This window comes from Megascapheus bottae, chromosome 4 (genome assembly GCF_031878675.1).
Source record: "Megascapheus bottae isolate mThoBot1 chromosome 4, mThoBot2.hap1, whole genome shotgun sequence".
NCBI classification, from domain to species: domain Eukaryota; kingdom Metazoa; phylum Chordata; class Mammalia; order Rodentia; family Geomyidae; genus Megascapheus; species Megascapheus bottae.
The window spans coordinates 69,685,943-69,704,650 of NC_143512.1; the positions used below are offsets into that span (position 1 = coordinate 69,685,943).

Sequence of the window (18,708 nt, forward strand, 5' to 3'; positions counted from 1 at the left end):
GAGGCTGTCTTTCTTCCATTCTATTTTTTTGGCTCCCTTGTCAAAGATTAGGTGGCCATAGGTCTGTGGTTTAATATCTGGGTCCTCAGTTCTATTCCATTGTTCTTCAGGCCTCTTCTTGTGCCAGTACCAAGCTGTTTTGAGAATTATAGCTCTGTAATAGAGTCTAAAGTTTGTAATTGAAATTCCTCCTGCACTGTTCTTTCTGCTAAGAAGTGTTTTTTCTATATGGGGTCTTTTATTATTCCATATGAAATTTTGGATTGCCTTTTCTATTTCTTTAAAGAATGCCATTGGCATACTGATGGGTATTGCGTTGAATTTGTAGATAGCCCTTGGCAAGTTTGTCATTTTCACAATGTTGATTCTTCCAATCCAGGAGCATGGGAGGTTTTTCTATTTCCTTAGTTCTGCTTTAATTTCTTTTTTTAGGGTTTTAAAGTTTTCATCAAAAAGATCCTTCACATTCTTAGTTAAGGTAATTCCTAGGTACTTAATTTTCTTTGAGGCTATTGCGAAAGGAGTTGTTTTCCTGATTATTGCCTCATTCCTCTCACTGTTGGCATAGAGACAGGCAGTTGATTTTTGAGGTTTAATTTTATAGCCTGCTACCCTTCCAAAACACAATGTATGTTTTTTCTCAGCAGCACATGGAACATTTTCCAAAATAGACCACATCTTAGGCCATAAAACAAACCTGGACAAATTCAGAAACAGTGAAATTGTTCTCTGCATGCTCTCAGACCACAAAGGCATCAAATTGGAACTGAACACACATCTCCACCAACAAAAACCCTGTAAATCATGGAGATTGACCAACACATTGTTGAATCACCAATGGGTGATTCTCACCGAAGAGATCAGAACAGAAATCCAACAGTTTATGAAATTTAACAATAATGAGCACACAAAATACCAGCTCCTTTGGGACATGGCAAAGGAAGTACTCAGAGGAAAATTTATAGCGCTGAGTGCCTACAACAACAAGTTGGAAAAATTGCAAACCAACAAGTTAATGTTTCACCTTAAGCGTCTGGAACAAGAGCAACAAACCAACCCTAATCCCAGTAGAAGGAAGCAAATTACTGAAATCAAAGTGGAATTAAATGATTTGGAATCCAAAAAAACTATAGAAAGAATCAACAAAACAAGGAGTTGGTTCATTGAAAAAAATAACAAAATTGACAAACGCTTAGCACATCTTACCAAAAAAAGAGAGAGCATACCGAAATAAACAAAATCACAGACAAAAATGGTAATATCACGACAGAAATGACCAAGATCCAGAATATCATGAGGGAATACTTCTTAAACCTTTATGCCAACTAATTTGAGAATTTAGAAGAAATGGATGAATTCCTAGCCAATATTAACATACCCACACTGAACCAAGAAGAACTAAGCCAACTCAACAGGCCTATTTCAAGCTCTGAAATAGAAATGGCGGTAAGAGGACTTCCACCTAAGAAAAGCCCAGGGCCAGATGGATTCACAGCTGAATTTTATAAGGTCTTCAAAGCAGAGCTCACACCAATACTCCTCAAGCTCTTCAACGAAATTGAAAATGAAGGTTCTTTACCAAACTCATTCTATGAAGCCAGTATAACCCTCATCCCCAAACCAGACAGAGATTCATCAAAGAAAGTGGACTATAGACCTATTTCTTTGATGAACATCGATGCAAAACTTCTCAACAAAATAGTGGCCAACCGTCTACAACAACTTATCAAAAAATTATACACGATGATCAAACAGGATTCATCACAGGGAGGCAAAGCTGGTTCAACATATGCAAATCAATTAACATAATTCAACACATCAACAGGAGCAAGGACAAAAATCACATGATTGTCCCAATAGATGCAGAAAAGGCATTTGACAAGATCCAACACCCCTTTATGTTAAAAGCTCTGGAGAAACTAGGAATCCATGGAACATTCCTCGATATAATAAAGGCAGCGTATGACAAACCCACTGCTAGTATTACACTTAATGGTGAAAAACTAAAGCTATTCCCTCTAAAATCAGGCATGAGACAAGGATGCCCACTCTCTCCACTCCTCTTTAACATAGTATTAGAATTCCTAGCCAGTGCAATAAGGAAAGAAAGAAGCATAAAGGGGATCCAAGTAGGGAAAGAGGAAGTAAAAGTATCCTTCTTTGCAGATGACATGATTCTGTATTTAAAGAATCTAAATTATAGTCTTTGAAGGTTACATTGGTTTGGAATGTAAAAACTGCAGCAGCATAAACACAGCAAGTATAACATTGCCTGAACAGTGACATGTATGGGATCATCCCCATCCAATAAAGCCTAGCACCTATTTAGAATCTTTCTGGACTCAGAAAATTTGGATCTACCTTTTTTTCTGTTCTCTTTAATTTTATTTTTTGTGTTTATATTTGTAGTATTTAGGATATTTACATTTTAAAAGTCTTTATTGAAAGGGCGGTGATCAAGGTTTTATAGTTACATAAGTAAGGTAATGAATATATTTGTTTGCTTGTTTTGTGGGTCATGTCTTGAATTCTGGGCCTGGGCATTGTTCACAAGCTCTTCAGCTCAAGGCTACCTCCCTGTCCCTTGAGCCACAGCCCCACTTCCCATTTTCTAGTAGTTGATTGGAGATAAGTTTCTCACGGACTTTCATGAGAAAAGGCTGGCTTTGAACCAGATCTTAGCTTCCTGAGTAACTAGGATTACAGGCATGAGTCACCATGTCCGAATAATGTTTTTGTTTTTAAACACTATTACTCCATCACTCATTTTCTCCAGCTACCCTCCCAACTCCCCTCCTCCTATGTTGCAAGGTTCATATCCAACATAGTGTCAAGTTAGTATCAATGTGGCATTAGTTCATCCTTTGTCCTGCTGTTCCTGTTTCCCTTTTCCTTCCAAAAATAAAATAATAGAATAATCTTACACATAAGACATAGGTATAGAAAATTAAGAGAAAAGGAAAAAATCCTGCATATAGGACATAAGAACCTCTTGTTTCCATACGTTGGAGTTCATGTTGATAGGTTCATTCTGTATAGTTCTATGAACCAAACAATTGGGTTATTGTTATCATTCTTACCAATGAGGGAAGCCATGCAACCTAACTTTTCTTTGTGAAGCTACTTTTTCTATCAGTCAAAACATTTCCATGGATTGCTTCCTTGTGCTAGATAAATGTAAAATGAAGGCACAACAATGTTCAAAAGAGTCTGAAGTATATTAGGGCAGACTTGCTGGTGTTCAACGAAGGGTAGACTAAGATTAGTTGACATTTTAACTTTCAAATGTACTGTTAAGAGAATATATGGGGCAGGGAGTTTGGCCTAGTGGTAGAGTGCTTGCCTAGCATGTACAAAGACTGGGGTTCAATTCCTTGGTACCAAATACATAGGAAAAAGCTGGAATTGGTGCTGAAGCACAAGTGGTAGAGCTGTAGCCTTGAGAAAAATCCAAGCCCAGGACTGGCAAAACAAATGGAAAATACATGGTAGAGATAAGGTGGAGTTCTGTGTGCCATTTAGGCTCTGTTATATTACTTTATAGACACACATACAGATACTGTAAATCTGAGTATTCACTGAGATGATCGAATTGAACATGGGATAGTCATATTTTTAATTTATAACCACACACTTGAAAAAATAATGCCTACAGATCCAACCAAGTGCAAGTAGAAAATAGTTCTTAACAAGGGAATTTCTTAAAAAGTTATTATAAATAGAAACAACAAACCACAGGAATGGCACTGGAAAAAAGTAAGTGAAATGTAGGCTTTTCTTCACTCTGGCTCTGTGAGTGGTTATTTGAGCACTCTGTTTTTTCTTTTTCTTTTCTTCTTTTATTTTTAAATAAAGCACTGCATTTTTAGCAGTAAAAAAGTAAAATCACACAGGGTACATTTGGAGCACTGGCCACTTAACAAGAGTATTTATCTTGTATTTCATGCTTAGGTGCTGTGAACTGCTGGGTTCCTTGAACTACAAATATACCACAGAGATGGGGCTATGTAAGTCTGTCATTGTGTGTTGTGACAGTACACATAGATGGAATCAGGCATCAAGAACCATAAACAGACAACTCACAGAGGAAGCCATAATGAGAAAATCTCCCTCCTGAGTGATAAGGGATGCATGGAGAAAATGTTAGTATTGACCAAAGGGAGGAATTTCTATGTTTGAGTGGCGATATCAAAAAACATTAATTTTCAATGTTATTTCTCATCTCTTTTGTTTCCCCTTGGTTATTCTCGTGTTGTGACAGTATCTAACCTTGTTATCTGGTATGCTCTATATATGTTTATATGTTTATTTGAAATAGGAAAGGGAAGGGGGAAAAACAGGATGAGGGGAGGGGAACAGGGAAGGAAATGGGGACAAAAACATGAGAAGGGTTATCAATGTGTGTGAAGTAACGCACCTTCTATCGGGTGAATAAAATTATAGCCCCTCTATTAATTACAATAAAAATTAAATCATGAAAGAAAAGGAAGAGATTGTATGACTCTTTTGGGGAGGTCTTTTATTGTTAGATTAATGTATACAAGGGTTAGAGTTACATTTGTCAGGTACTACTTGCATTACTTCTCACACATTGATACCCCCTCTAGTTTTTTTGTCCTCATTTCTTTCCCCTCACCCTACCCACAATCAAATTACTCAAAATTCTCTTCTCAGCATTAAAAGCTCAAGTTGTTTAGAGAAAAATTTTACTACATGAAACAGTTGTAAGATGTCATGTTCCCTAAATAGTATTCTAATAATGAGAATCAGGAATAAACATTACCTAATATCACAAAATTAATGTGGAACATTCATTTATCTTAGTAGGGCTTCAGGGGAAGAATTTGGAAATCAAGAAAATAAATTTATCTTTCTCAAACCTAAGCTTTGTGTAGACACTCAAACAACCATCTTATTATTAAATTTCCCAGACTACTCTCTAATTATCCTGCCTTGATTTTCCTTAATGAATGAGGCTTCCCCTGATCATTTTACTAATTAATACTTAATAGCTAATAACTGCAGATATGACACTATAAAACATTCTTGATTGGAGATTATCTTTAAATGCATTCTTTTCATTTGTTAAATTCTTACTCACAAACAAATACATAAGTAATAAATAATAATGATTTAAATCAGAGCTTAATTTTAGATAGACATCGGTTTATGTAAATTTATTAAAATATATGCAGAGTAACCAAAGAACTCATGGGAACTCAATAATTACTAAGTGGCAAACAAGGAGCATTAGATGAACTGTGACTTGAAAAAGAGAGTATGGTTACTATTATACTAGTTATTGCTGGGGTAAATGTGAATTCTATTTTGAAGATGAAAAAATGATCACCTAGAGATAGTATGTTTTCAAGATGTATTTATGTAAGATTTATTTATCATGTGTATCTCAGAAATCTAACCTTTCTTTAGCTTGGTTTTTAAATATTTAAAAGGGTTCTTTCCTTCTAGGCACAGTACCTCATTACTGTTGTGCCAGCAACTCAGGAAATGTAAGAAGTGAAATTGTGCTCCAGGACATAAAAAGCTAAAATGTGATATGCTGTTCAAAATTATCTAAGGAAAAAAAATGATTACAGTGTAGCTGAAGTGGAAAAGCACCTGACCAGTAAGAACACGGCCGGGGGCCAGGAGTTTGGTCTAGTGTTAGATTGCTTGCCTAGCCTGCACGAAGATCTAGGTTCGATCCCTTGGTACCACATACATAGAAAAATCCAGAAGTGGCGCTAAGGCTCAAGTGATAGAGCTCTGGCCTTGAGAAAGTTAAAGACAGTGTTCAGGCACTGAGCTCAAGCCCCAGAATCTTCAAAGCAAAAAAAAAAAAAAAAAAAAAAAAACCAAAACCAAAAACAAAAAAAAACCACATTCCTACTGATATCTGCACTGTGAACAAGTACTAGAAGGTAAAATAGAATTAAATGAGAGGAAACTGAAGCAATTGTATTGTCCTGCAGCATATTGTTCTAGTCTTAGTTCAATAACACGTTTCCTTAAATTTTTGCACATGTTCAATTGCTTGGCTAGGTGTTTTTGCTTCATTACCTCTCTAGAAGTACAGAAATCAAGAACATGTTTGTTAAATCTTGACTAATATGTCTTCATAACTTTCACTGACTTCTAAGTGATTAAGTGCAGTTGAAGTATCTACTATACATATCTCGATGGACCTCAGAAATACGTCTGAATAATGATGTCTGAAGTTTGAAGAGAATTTTACTTACATTTACAGTCTGAGTCCTCACAGTTTATGAGTGACATCTCCACATTTCCAAGGATGAAATCTGTTTGTAAAGGTGTTTTGTTATCATAAAATTGTCACTTACAAGCCAAGCATGACAATATCTGCTTGTTAGCTCAAGTTTAAGGCCAGCTCTGACAAAGTCAGAAGCACCATATTTCAGGAAAATTAAACATAAAGCAAGTGTTTTTAGTTGGTGGTGGTGGTGGTGATTTTTTTTTTTTTTTTTTTTTTTTTTTTGCTTTGCAGGGCTTGAATTCTCAGCCTGATGATTGTCCCTGAGCTCTTTAGCTCAAGGCTAGTGTTCTACCTTAGTGCCACTGGGGCTAAAGGCTTTGCACAAGAGTTTGAGTATGTGCCTAGACTGCAAATAGGGTGAGATTCAATTCATGTCTCCTCAAAATACTTAAGTCTTGTAATGTCCTCTTTGATTTCTATTACTAAGTAAACTTAATATTCCATTACCTGGGCCATACATAACTTCTGAGGCTATACCAATCTCTACAGGTTTGGGTGGAAGCCTGGAAAATTTTAATTTGTCAAAATAATCATGCACACAACTAAAATGTTCATTACTGTTGATCAAGTATTGTGGTAAAATGAGCAGAGTTCTTCAATACTTTTCTGTGCTGATAAAGGAACAGTCTACAACTATGTAATAGTACAGTTCAAGAGGATCTTGAACTCTTGAGAGTTCTTCTATTTCTGCAATCGACCCTAAATTATTTTGTTAAACAGATTTCAAGCAACAATACTGAAAAACTTTGCCCTGTACTATCCATCTCCTGAATTTCCTTGACTTTTTAATAATTCTGAAAATTCGAATTTATAGATATTTAAAAACATAACAAGTATTTAAGTATTTAATTGTCTAACGAATTCTTAATTCAGTATGTTATTGATCACATAGCCTAAACTTGTCAATGTGCTTATTTTTAACAATACTCTGGGTGTTCTGTTAGAATAGTCAGTTAGTTACCCCTAAGTGAAATCTGAGAATTCAGGTAAAGTTTTCCATTCTTTTATTTTTCCTGTCAAGTTCAATCCATCACAAACGCAAACAACTATTCCATTTCACTCTAAATCTAACCTCCACACCACACAACATTGCATGTTATTTTTTTCTCCAATTTTTGGCCTCTGGTCTCTGTGTTCAGTAGGCCTCAGGTCATAATCCTCTTTGTAATATAAAACCTGAAATTTGCACTTAACAATTACATGACATATAGAGTATAAACATATCTTTAATCTATATTTTTCATCTTTCAATCCTTTTGTTCCCTCATCATGCTGGGTCAATTCATGTCTAAATTAGATTATTAATGAGTCTAGGCTAAATCCTAACAAAATACTTATAGCAAAATTTTTCTCTCTTGAACAACTTTCAGGTACATTGCCCCATACGTAGGTCCTCACGTGTTCAGCTAGCTTCAAGCTTATTCATCCTGCAGCATTTTTTTCTGAGGGGGTGTTGCAAAGTTTATCCAGCATTATCACAGGGCTCCATTCTGGAACTCCATTGTAACAGGTGAAGATGGCCTTTCATATTGCTGTCTATATCTGCTCCAATGGTGAGAGATATGTAGTCTGAGAGTTCCTAGCCTTTTGTGAAATTAGACATGGTTATGCATCTAATATCTATTTCCATTTTATATACTTAATGCTCCATTTGAAAGGCAGACATAATATCAGTGAAAAAAGGTTTATATAAAGATTGTATAAAGCAATATTAATGTCTTGGCTTGTTATCCTATAAAATAGGAATCAAAATATGCTAGCAATTCTCCAAACCAGAAAAATGAACAATTGAATTCCACAAAGAGGAGAAACTTCTAGTTAGGGTGTTGTAATTCCTGTAGGACCAGTAGGTTGAAACATTCCTTGTAGTATCATATCATGGCATTTTCATTATCAGGACCTTTTTGTCATGTATGAATAAAAAGATATGCTCTCTGTTATTGCTTTCTCACTGTGAGCAGTATACTTAGGAAACTGATTCATGTTGCTATCCTTGAAGCTTTATTGCATACTGCAGGCTGCTTATCATGTGCCTGTCCTAAGGGCTATTGCAAATTTTTATTGCTACTTAGGCACCATTCAGATCGTATGAGTGTATGAGGCCAATTAAGTGAGTCTTTTTCTTCTTATCTTTCAGTACATTTACGGGAAATTTGTTTTAGAGTTGGCAAGAGTACATCTATAGATGTAATTTAAATTCAATATCTAAACAGAATTATTTTAATGGGATATTACGTACTGTGGTAACTATCTGTAAACTGTGCAAATAATAATGAAAAAAGCAAATAGAAATGTTCTCTGCAAGTTTAGCGGATTAGCATGGTAAGCCTATTGAAAGATTAAAAAAAAATCATAGAACTCTTTTGCTCTTCCCTATTTTAGTTTTCAAAGTCTTATTTCAAACTAATATGGGCTAGCTGTTTATATTTCAACTGATGAAGTTCTTTTCTTTCCTCCATTTCTGTTTCACACTGTATGACATAGATGTATATTCACTACCTATACACTGTAGAAGAGAAGATTGGCCCCAAAGCTTTAGATGGTATGCATAAGATTATGGAGTGACTACAGTTTGCAATGGAACAGAAATTTAGATGTTATGTTGCTGGCCTAATTAATTTGTTGTGGTCTTTTTATTTTGAAATTATCCCATGTAATAATCCCATCCAAGATTTTGATTATAGAGTCTCTTCCTATCTTTAACAATTTTCTTATGTGTATTTACTTCCCATTAATGGAACCATTCCAAAAGATTTTTAATAATTTGGTGAAACTATTTTCTATTTTAATCTCAGCAATCACCTTGTCAATTTCTCTACCAAAGAAAACTTAGCTTCTGCCTAACACCTGCTTCTCAATGTATACAGCCCTACTCCCTTCTTACTTTTCACAACCACAATACCTGGCATTCTCTACTCTCTCTGCACTTAATTTATGTTTGGTCAGATGTGTTCCTGATCAATCCTAGCATCTGTTAAATGTTGATTTCACACCTGGATTCCTTTAACTAAGATTTGGATTATGGATTTTATGTGTACCTTTTTGCCATGTTCTGTGTGAGATGTTTATTTTTGGTTCTCTTGATCAGGCTGCATCTTGTGCCCATTCTCACCAATGTATCAATTTTAGGATAGCTGGAATTGATAGAATTGCTTCACTCACAAAAATTTCTAATCACTTAATCAGATCCAACCAGATATTTCTGCATATTTGAATTCAGAAAATAACATGTAAAACTGAGTAATAGCAAAATGCAAATGTTTTTGTTCTGTTTATTTGTCTCTATGCATTCATTTTCAAAAGTTCATATAGCTTCTCATTTCTTGACATTGTACTCAAAGTAAATATGTTTGCTTATGGTGTATCTTTCTACTTGCTTTAGTAAACTGCCAATACTGATACTTTTGCCTTTTTATAGATATAGGTATACATTTTCATCTTAAATTGTTCTCTTTCTTTTATATTATTCTGGTTGGTTGTGGCACTTGAACTCTGGTCCTGGGCACTGTCAAGCTCTTCAGCTCAAGACTAGTGCTCTGCCACTTGAACCATAGGACCACTTATCGTTTTCAGGTAGTTACTTGGAGATAAGAGTCTTATGGACTTTAGAGACTGGCTGGCTTTGCATTTTATAAATGAGACAATATGAAAGTAATGTGTAAATGCTAAAAGATGTACTATTTTTAATATAAAAAGTCATATATATTGGAATTTCTTTCTTGATTCGCAATTAAATATATGTTCATGCAAAAAAAAGGCAGGAATAGAATAGATAGAAGAGTCCTTGCAATCTCTGACACATACTTCCCTTATCTCTATGGTTATCACCATAGTTTCTTCTTATTCCATACCTATTGCCATATATTTGTGTGCTGTCATCATGTCATATTTAAAAACATGACATTTTTTTCTCTATCTGTTGTCTGAAAGAAATAAAAATTGTTTTCACCATAGTCTGAACTCCATCCTTAGAAAATAATAAATCCAGGAGCAAGCAAATGGCATCGGGCTCTGGTAGAAATAACAATCCAGAAGAGTAAGAGTTTATGTTTTGAAGGCTCAAGTCATTTTCTATAATGATATGAAATAAATGGATATGGAAAAATAAAATGATAATAGTATTAGCTTTTAGCTAATTTTTCCAATTATCTCTTTCAAACTCAGAGCTGTATTTCAGGAAGTAAAATCAGTTTTTATCTATGTTCACACAATAACTATAGTTTCTTGTAAATATTTTTTTCAGTGAATATAGGAAAGAAACAGTATTTGATGTGAACATTTTCCACCTGAGAAGTCTGAAATTTTAAAAGAAAACAGAGCACAGCAGTTCTTTTCTGGTATTGAAATATGACAAAAACCAAAGGAAAAAAGCCATTTAAATTTAATGGATACATCCTTAACAAAATTCTTTTTCCAAATACTGCCATCTTGTATTTCTTTTGAATTAAATTGATCAAAACCTCTTTATTTGGGAAATAGTAAACTAAAAAGTGAAAGAAAAAGGTGATTGAAAATTGAGTGCTGTGGCTCATGCTTGTAATGCTAGCTACTCAGGAGGCTGAGTTCTGAGGATTGTGGTTCAAAGCCAGCTTGGGCACTAAAGACCATGAGACTCTTATCTCCAGTTAATGACTAGACAACTGAAAGTGGAGCTGTGGCTCAAGGGGTAGGGTGGGAGCCTTGAGCTGAAGAGTTCTGGTACAGGAAGCACCCAGGCCCATACTTCAAGCCCCATGACTGACCCCCCCCAAAAAAAAGTAGTCACAATTTTTATTAATTATTTTCATTAATTCACTTTATTTTTATTATAGCAGAGATTCACAGAGGGATTACAATTATATTAATTAGTTAATGAGTACATTTCCTTTAATTCCATGTTTTCTGTTCCCATATTTCTCCCAGTCCTTCCTCTCTCTCTACATGAGTTCTATACTTCACATTTATCAATGAGGCCCTCTGCTGCACTTTTTCATTTTTTTCCTCTAGAGTTCTATAATTTCACTGTCAACCCTTCTGATGAACATATCATACATAAGGTAAATAAGACAGAATCATCAAAAACTGAAAGGTAAGAAAAAAATGTCAAAACAAAATGAAATCTTTTGTTTGCATATCTTGGAGTTTGTTTCAATATGTATATCATTTTCTATAAATACAAAGAGGTACTTAGGCATATATTGAATATAAGGAAAACTGATTTTTTTTTGCATTGCAATTAAGAAGAACTTGAAATGTGTGTGTCAGTGAGTAGTGTGTTTGATGTATAGTAATGTTTGTCTGGTGTAATGGTTTTCGTAATGTGCGTGTATGGTTTCTGTGTAGAAGTCATATATTTTTTCTCCCAGTGTATGTCTAAGCATTTTTATACTTTGATTAATTTATATATTACTTTGATACTTTAAAAGGAAAAGGAATTAAATATATTTTATCTTGAATTCCTGTATGAAGGTTCAATATGACTGTGTAAATTTCTTGTCTAGTTCTGAAAAGCTGAATTGGCTCAGTATGAATGGTATTTATACTGAATGCTCTTTTATAAAGCTTTAATTAGTATTTTATTTTTATTATCTTAGGTATAGAATTTCTTGAGACTTTCTTAGTGAATATAATGTGTGTGTGCTTTCTATGACCCTATTAGATTTATTAACATCACTGCTTTTAAAGATGTTTGCAAATTAATAAGTCTGCATATTATATAAAATCTGAAATTGATGTTAACTGCATATTCCAGTAATTCTATATCAGAACATTAATAGCATTATTTTTAAAGTGAATGAAAATGTGGTGAATGCTGATGTATCTGTACATATTGCATATTAATGCACTATTTTAAATTTGATTTAATTCTAACAATTATTACTTCAACAGAAAATATCTGTAAGTTTTAAAGCAGAAATATATAGAAAAATGCTATAAAATACTGGTAATATTATAGGTGATTGGTATCTGCCTGTTATTCTATTTATGCTTCCCTATCCTTAGTGAATTATTTATAGTGATCTTTGTCTTTGTGTCATGTGATGTTGTGTGTTTGTGTGTGTTTGACAGATTAATAATTTATATAGAACTTCATTATCTTTTGTGTTCTTTAATGTTCTGTTTGTTTTATGTTGTTTGTTCATTTTTGCTGTTTAAAATAGAAAAAAACCTTAGCTAATTCAAATAAAATATCTCTTTCATTGTTCAACAGCATGTACAGAAGTCATATTTACTAACCTAATGTAGGTTAGTAACCCAGAGGCTGTAACCCGGAGGTAGCTGGACTGCCTAGAAAGTATTAGTGCATAGGTCCAATCACTAGCCCTAAAATCACCTGCCCCAAGCTCCTCCATCATCTCAGGCAGCTGTGGAAAAAAAGCATAAAGACTATAAAAAATGAATTTATATATGTTGCTTAGTTAAGAGTTGGCTGAGTTCCCAACGTAGGATGTCTTTATTTAGGAATTTTCACTTTCAAATGGTGCCAAAATAAAAATATTCAGAACAAACTGTAGTTTTTTGCATTTTGAAGTGTGATCTCCAAGGATGTATAAGCACTGCCAGAAGCTCTTCCTGTGATGGATGGGAGCGTGAGCTGCAATACCCAGGCAGCCCTTTAGTAACCTGGGCAGGAACTGAGGTGGACATGGATGCTAATATAAAATGGGTGAATTTTATCACATGGTAATTCCCAGTATCAATGTGTCTACAAGCACATTGTAAATCAAGAATTGTCTTCATGTACATGAATTTGACACATATTTCATAGAATTTCATGTATATTTTTTCCAGGACATTTAAAAACTTTTAGAATATCTATGATATCATTTCCAGCTGTCATGATTTATTGTTATACATAATCTTTTTAGTGAAAATAGGTCATCCCTGAACTAGAATATTCTATGTCTTTGCAGCATTCTCTAGAGTTTTAAAATCTATTGTATGTATTTACCTCAAATACTCTAGATCAGCTTGTCTCAAACTTCCCTTTCCTTTGCATTAAAAATTAATTCAATCATGTAAGGATATGCAGGAATATGACACAAGAATTCATTTGAATTTTATTTTCACCAGAAAGATAAGCATTAAGGATGCTGTTACAGAATTCTACTATCTCATAAACGAGATGATTGGTAGGGGGTGGGGGGAGGGAAATGGGGAGAAATATATGAGAAGGGGTATCAATGTGTGAGAAGAAATGCACCTACTAACTGGTGATTGGAACTGTAACCCCTCTGCACATTATCCAACAGTAAAATATCAAATAAAAAAGAAGCTCAAGGCCCGAGAGTTTGGCCTAGCGGTAGAGTGCTTGCCTAGCATGCACAAAGACCCATGTTCAATTCCTCGATACCACATACACAGAAAAAAGCTGGAATTGGTAATGTTGCTCAGGTAGAGCTTTAGCCTTGAGAGAGCCCAAGGCCAGTACTCAGGCCCTGAGCTCAAGCCCAGAACTGAGAAGAAGAAGGAGGAGGAGGAGAAGGAGGAGGAGGAGGAGGAGGAGGAGGAGGAGGAGGAGGAGGAAGAAGAAGAGGAAAGAGGAGAAGGAAGAAGAGGTAGTGGAGGAGGAGGAGGAGGAGGAGAGGAGGAGGAGGAGGAGGAGAGGAGGAGGAGGAGGAGGAGGAGGAGGAGGAGGAGGAGGAGGAGGAGGAGGAGGAGGAGGAGGAAGGAGGGCAGCCAAGGGGACATGTCATAGGGGCACACTGGTTCAAATGTAGAATGCAAAAAGATATGGAAAAGATGCTGTGAAATCAGGTAGGCCAACTGGCAAGGCAGAAGTGGAGGAAGAAGACAGAGGTTGTATCCCAGGTCCCATTTGCAAGAGAAATAAATTTCAGAACAAGACATTTAATTCAGACCTGAAAAGGTCATAATGTTGACTATTCATTGTAAAGCAGGTACTAAAATGGATGGTAAAGGTGAATTATTTGTGATTAACAATATCTATGAAATGAAAAACTTCAATAAATATATTTGTTTTGATGATAACACAAACAGAATCCCTATATGTGGCTTTCAAATTCTGCTTGAGAGGTTCCAGGTCCCCAGACACTGTTTTTGATGAATTGCTACATTATGATTTGTCAGAAGATCTTATTTCAGATATTAGTACAAGTAGATATCATTCCAAAAGTCAACTCTTTGTGGAACATGTGTTTACTTTTACCATTTTGAATAATAGAATATGGTTTTGCAACTTTCAGATAACAGAAGAACATTCTCCTCTTGTAGAAACAGGACATCATTTTGTCTTAAATCTCAGATTTTCCACAGAAATTTGGGAGGGCAATCTTTACATGAAAATCCTTATTACCAGTCATCACACATGCATCTGAGTATAATAAGATTCATCATGGCTTCAAAATGTAGGAAGAAACAGGGAAGGATGTTCAGAAACTGAAAAAGAAAGAGCTAAATCTCTTCTTTCTCATGATCCCCCGGTAGATATATTTGCTATACCAGATCAGTGCCTAACATAGATTTGAAAGTAAAAAAGGAAAGGCAAAGGAGCATTCAAAAGATGAACAGAGGGACTTGAAGATGAATTAATGGATAGTTTGTTTTATACTTATCCTATATGTGTATTCTACATGCAAATATTTCTATTATCCAGGACCACTTAGTGTTTAATTAATGTGCCATTGAAAAGATAATTTTAAATCTTAAAAAAATGAATTCTACTATCTCTAAACAAGTCTCCCTAGATAATTCTCTTCATCATACCAACCTCAGTTACCCAGAACAAAATATCAATCTAACATGGATGTGGAATATGTAGTATACAAAACATGTTCTCTTAGTGAACAGGACTCTACTAACAGAATCTCATTTTGTCCCTTTGGCTGAAGAGTGAGAATAATGTCTATGATTGCGACATAATTGTGATTTGTAAAACATAAAGTAGAATTTTAGCTCAAAATGTAGTGCTCTTCAATTAGGATATGCCTTGTTTTGTTTTAGGGTATTTTTGTTGTTATTTTTTGTTTGTTTGCCAGTCCTGGGGCTTGAATTCAGAGCTGAGCACTGTCCTTGGGCTTTTTCAAGGCTACAGCTCTACCACTTGAACCACAGCACCACTTCTGGCTTTTTCTATGTAGGTGGTAGTGAGGAACCAAACCCCAGTCTTTGTGCATGCTCAGCAACCACTCTACCACTAGACAAAACTCTTTGTCCCTAAAATATGCCCCGTTTTAAGCACTAACTGACCCTTATCACTTTGTAGTGATTAGATTTAAATCTAGAATGTTGGGGATCCATTTTCATGTTTCAGAGTATTTAAAATTTCAACCTCTCCTCTAAGTCTTGGAATCAGATAATAGACATCATAAGAAGGACATTAACAATTCATTTAATATATTATTTGTTAATTCCATTGAGGAAATTGTTGGAGTCAGGCATTTCTTCATGAGAATTTGAAATTTTTTCTTAAGTAGAGTTCAATTAAATTGTACCAGGATTACAGTATTTCTTTGAAGCATAGCCTAGTAAACTAATTATGTATAAAAGACAACTTATATTACTGAGACCTTTATTATTTTGTTATTTCTACATTTTTATACTAGTGAAATCTGTGTTTCATCATTTCCTTCATGTGGCTTAATAATTGTGAATATTTTTATATTTGCATTTCATTTGGTGCTTCTTTGCCCTTGCATATTTACTGTGGCTACAGTTTCTGTTAAGAAATAACGCTGGACATTTGCCTCCATTTGGTCTTGTGTTAAGTCTTTGTATTGCCATAAGCTATCATCGTGCTACATGGTACTTAAAACAAAATTTTGGTGTTTTTTTCCATCTCCAGGAAATGGAATCATATTTGTATACTTTGAATGTTCAAATAATACTTGTCCAAGGAAGATGATGCTTCTTCACTTGCTTTTAAGCTGTAATCATATTTTTGGTCCTCATAAAAAGGTATTCATTCTGTTTTCTGTTTTAAAATCTAAGTGTGAAACATGCTACCTAAATTGAATGCCACCATGTTAAAAAAAAAGCTGAAGACACTTAATACAAAAGACACTAAAAAAGTAACATTACAAAAGTAATAGTCTTTAATACACCTGTTTCATCTTGTACAGGCACATATTTATAGAGTTAATACAAAGACCTCTGTTTGTTACCTACTGTCATCTGAGCTAATTGTATCCCATGAGGATGAGAAATAAAACAGAGATACTGAATTAAATTTCCTTTTCTATAATGTAGAACTGAAGTGCACCTTATTGCTTCATCTATAAGGAGACATATATTCAATAATCTAAGTTAACTTTTTCGTTCAAACAGTAACAGAAAAAATAATATTTTTCTTTTGGTTTTGTTTTCAAAGCTCTTGTTTCTATTGAAATAATTTACTCATTTGTATCTGATAGAGCTCCCTGCTTTGCCATACACACTGTAATGGACATTATTTATTGGAACACACAGTGGGTGAGAACCTTTGTTTTCTGAGGTAGTATTTGTTAAAATGAAACCAAAAAGTTTCCTCAAGAAACTCAGCAAAGTGGAAACTGATCTTTCTTGCTAGACTAGCAGTTGAAGAACAAATAAACAATATTAAAATAAGACACAATCATATATCTATATATTAAAAATAAAATGAGTGAATCAGGAATATATTAAATTTCAACACAAGTTGAGATATTCTGGTATTAACTCATCATGGCTATCCATGATGAACACACGACAGACATAAACTTTGATATTGTTCTTCTTTTTCTTGTTCTCAAATAAGTCAAAGAGAGCCCGACCAGGGATGAAGAACAGTGCTCTGAACTCCCAACTGACCTTCTACAGAGATGTGCTTGACTGCCAAGTGATCTTCCCAGTCATTGGTAAGGCTCTTGTAGAATTCTCCATATGCCTCCTGAGTGATGTCATCAGGATTTCTGGTCCACATGGGCTTGGTCTTGTTCAGTTCTTCCTGGTCAATGTATTTCTCCTTAATCTTCTTGGTCTTCTTTTTCTTCTCCTTACCATTGTCATCTTCCTCATCTGATCCCACATCTTCAATCTTAGGCTTTTCCTCTTCATCCTTTTCTTCTTCTTTCTCACCTTTCTCTTCTTCTGCTTCATCATCGCTGTTTTCCTTTTCTGGTTCTTTCTCCAAGTAGAGGGTGATGGGGTAGCCTATGAACTGAGAGTGCTTCTTTACCACTTCCTTCACGTGCCTCTCCTCTAAATACTCTGTCTGATCTTCTTTGAGTTGGAGGATCACTTTGGTACCACGGCCAATGGGCTCACCATGGTCTGCTTGAACAGTGAAGGCTCCCCCAGCAGAGGACTCCCAAGTGCACTGCTCATCATCATTGTGCTTTGTGATCACCACTACTTTCTCTGCCACCAGATAGAAAGAATAAAATCCAACACCAAACTGCCCAATCATGGAGTTCTCTGCTCCAGCCTGGAGAGCCTCCATAAATGCCTTAGTACCAGACTTGGCAATGGTTCCCAAGTTATTAAAGAGGTCATCCTTGGTCATGCCAATGCCTGTGTCCACCAAGGTGAGGGTCCGTTCCTGAGGGTTTGGGATGATGTCAATTTTCAGCTCTTTACCACTGTCTAACTTGGAAGGATCTGCCAGGCTCTCATGAAGAATCTTGTCCAAGGCATCAGAAGCATTGGAGATCAACTCCCGAAGGAAAATTTCCTTGTTGGAATAGAAGGTATTAATGATGAGAGACATGAGCTGGGCAATTTCTGCCTGAAAGGCAAAAGTCTCCACCTCCTCTCTCCATGGTGCACTTCTTCAGGCATCGTGCAGGGAAAGACTTGCCATACTGCAAGACGAGGTGGGCCCGGACGGCGTGGGACTCGCACGTGAGGAGCACTGCACCGGTCTGACTCAACATTCAAAATTTTAAAAGCTCTTTTCCAAATGGTAAGATAATACATAATATGTCAAAATCTTTGTTCAATTTGGATACATACCTTAGGAGAAATATTAATCTCAGTGTCACTTTTATAAAGAGAGGAAAGACAAAATTTTTTAAGAGTTAGTTATTTAAGATATTTTGTTATTTCTTATATATGAAACAAGTTTTGGATTTTTCTCTTATAGGGGTAAATATCATAGCTAAGCATGATATGTGAGACCAGAAAAGCTCAAAAATGATGGGATGACTTCAAACATTCAATATCTGTAACAACATAGCAATAACCTGCTCTTCTTTCTTTTTGTAGCTGTGTCAGAAGAATAAAATTTGAAAATGTTGATTTTGCATTAACTCCACATTCTCTTTACTGTTATTATTAACTTAGTAGCATTTTTTTACTTTTTTTTTTGCCAGTCCTGGGCTTGAGCTCAGGGCCTGAGCACTGTCCTTGGACTTTCTCAAGGCTAGAGCTCTACCTCTTGAGCCTCAGCACCACTTCTGGCTTTTTTTTTTCTATGTATGTGGTACCGAGGAATCGAACCCGGGTCTTCATGCATGCTAGGCAAGCACTTTAACTAC

General features: G+C 35.3%; 2 pseudogenes; one reads left to right on the forward strand and one right to left on the reverse strand.

Moving 5' to 3' along the window:
- Positions 1-1,440: 1,440 nt before the first annotated feature.
- LOC150064629 (ribosome biogenesis protein BRX1 homolog pseudogene) lies at positions 1,441-14,892 on the forward strand (annotated as a pseudogene).
- A 1,987-nt stretch (positions 14,893-16,879) lies between these two features.
- On the reverse strand, positions 16,880-18,010 carry LOC150064630 (heat shock protein HSP 90-beta pseudogene; annotated as a pseudogene).
- Positions 18,011-18,708: the final 698 nt, after the last annotated feature.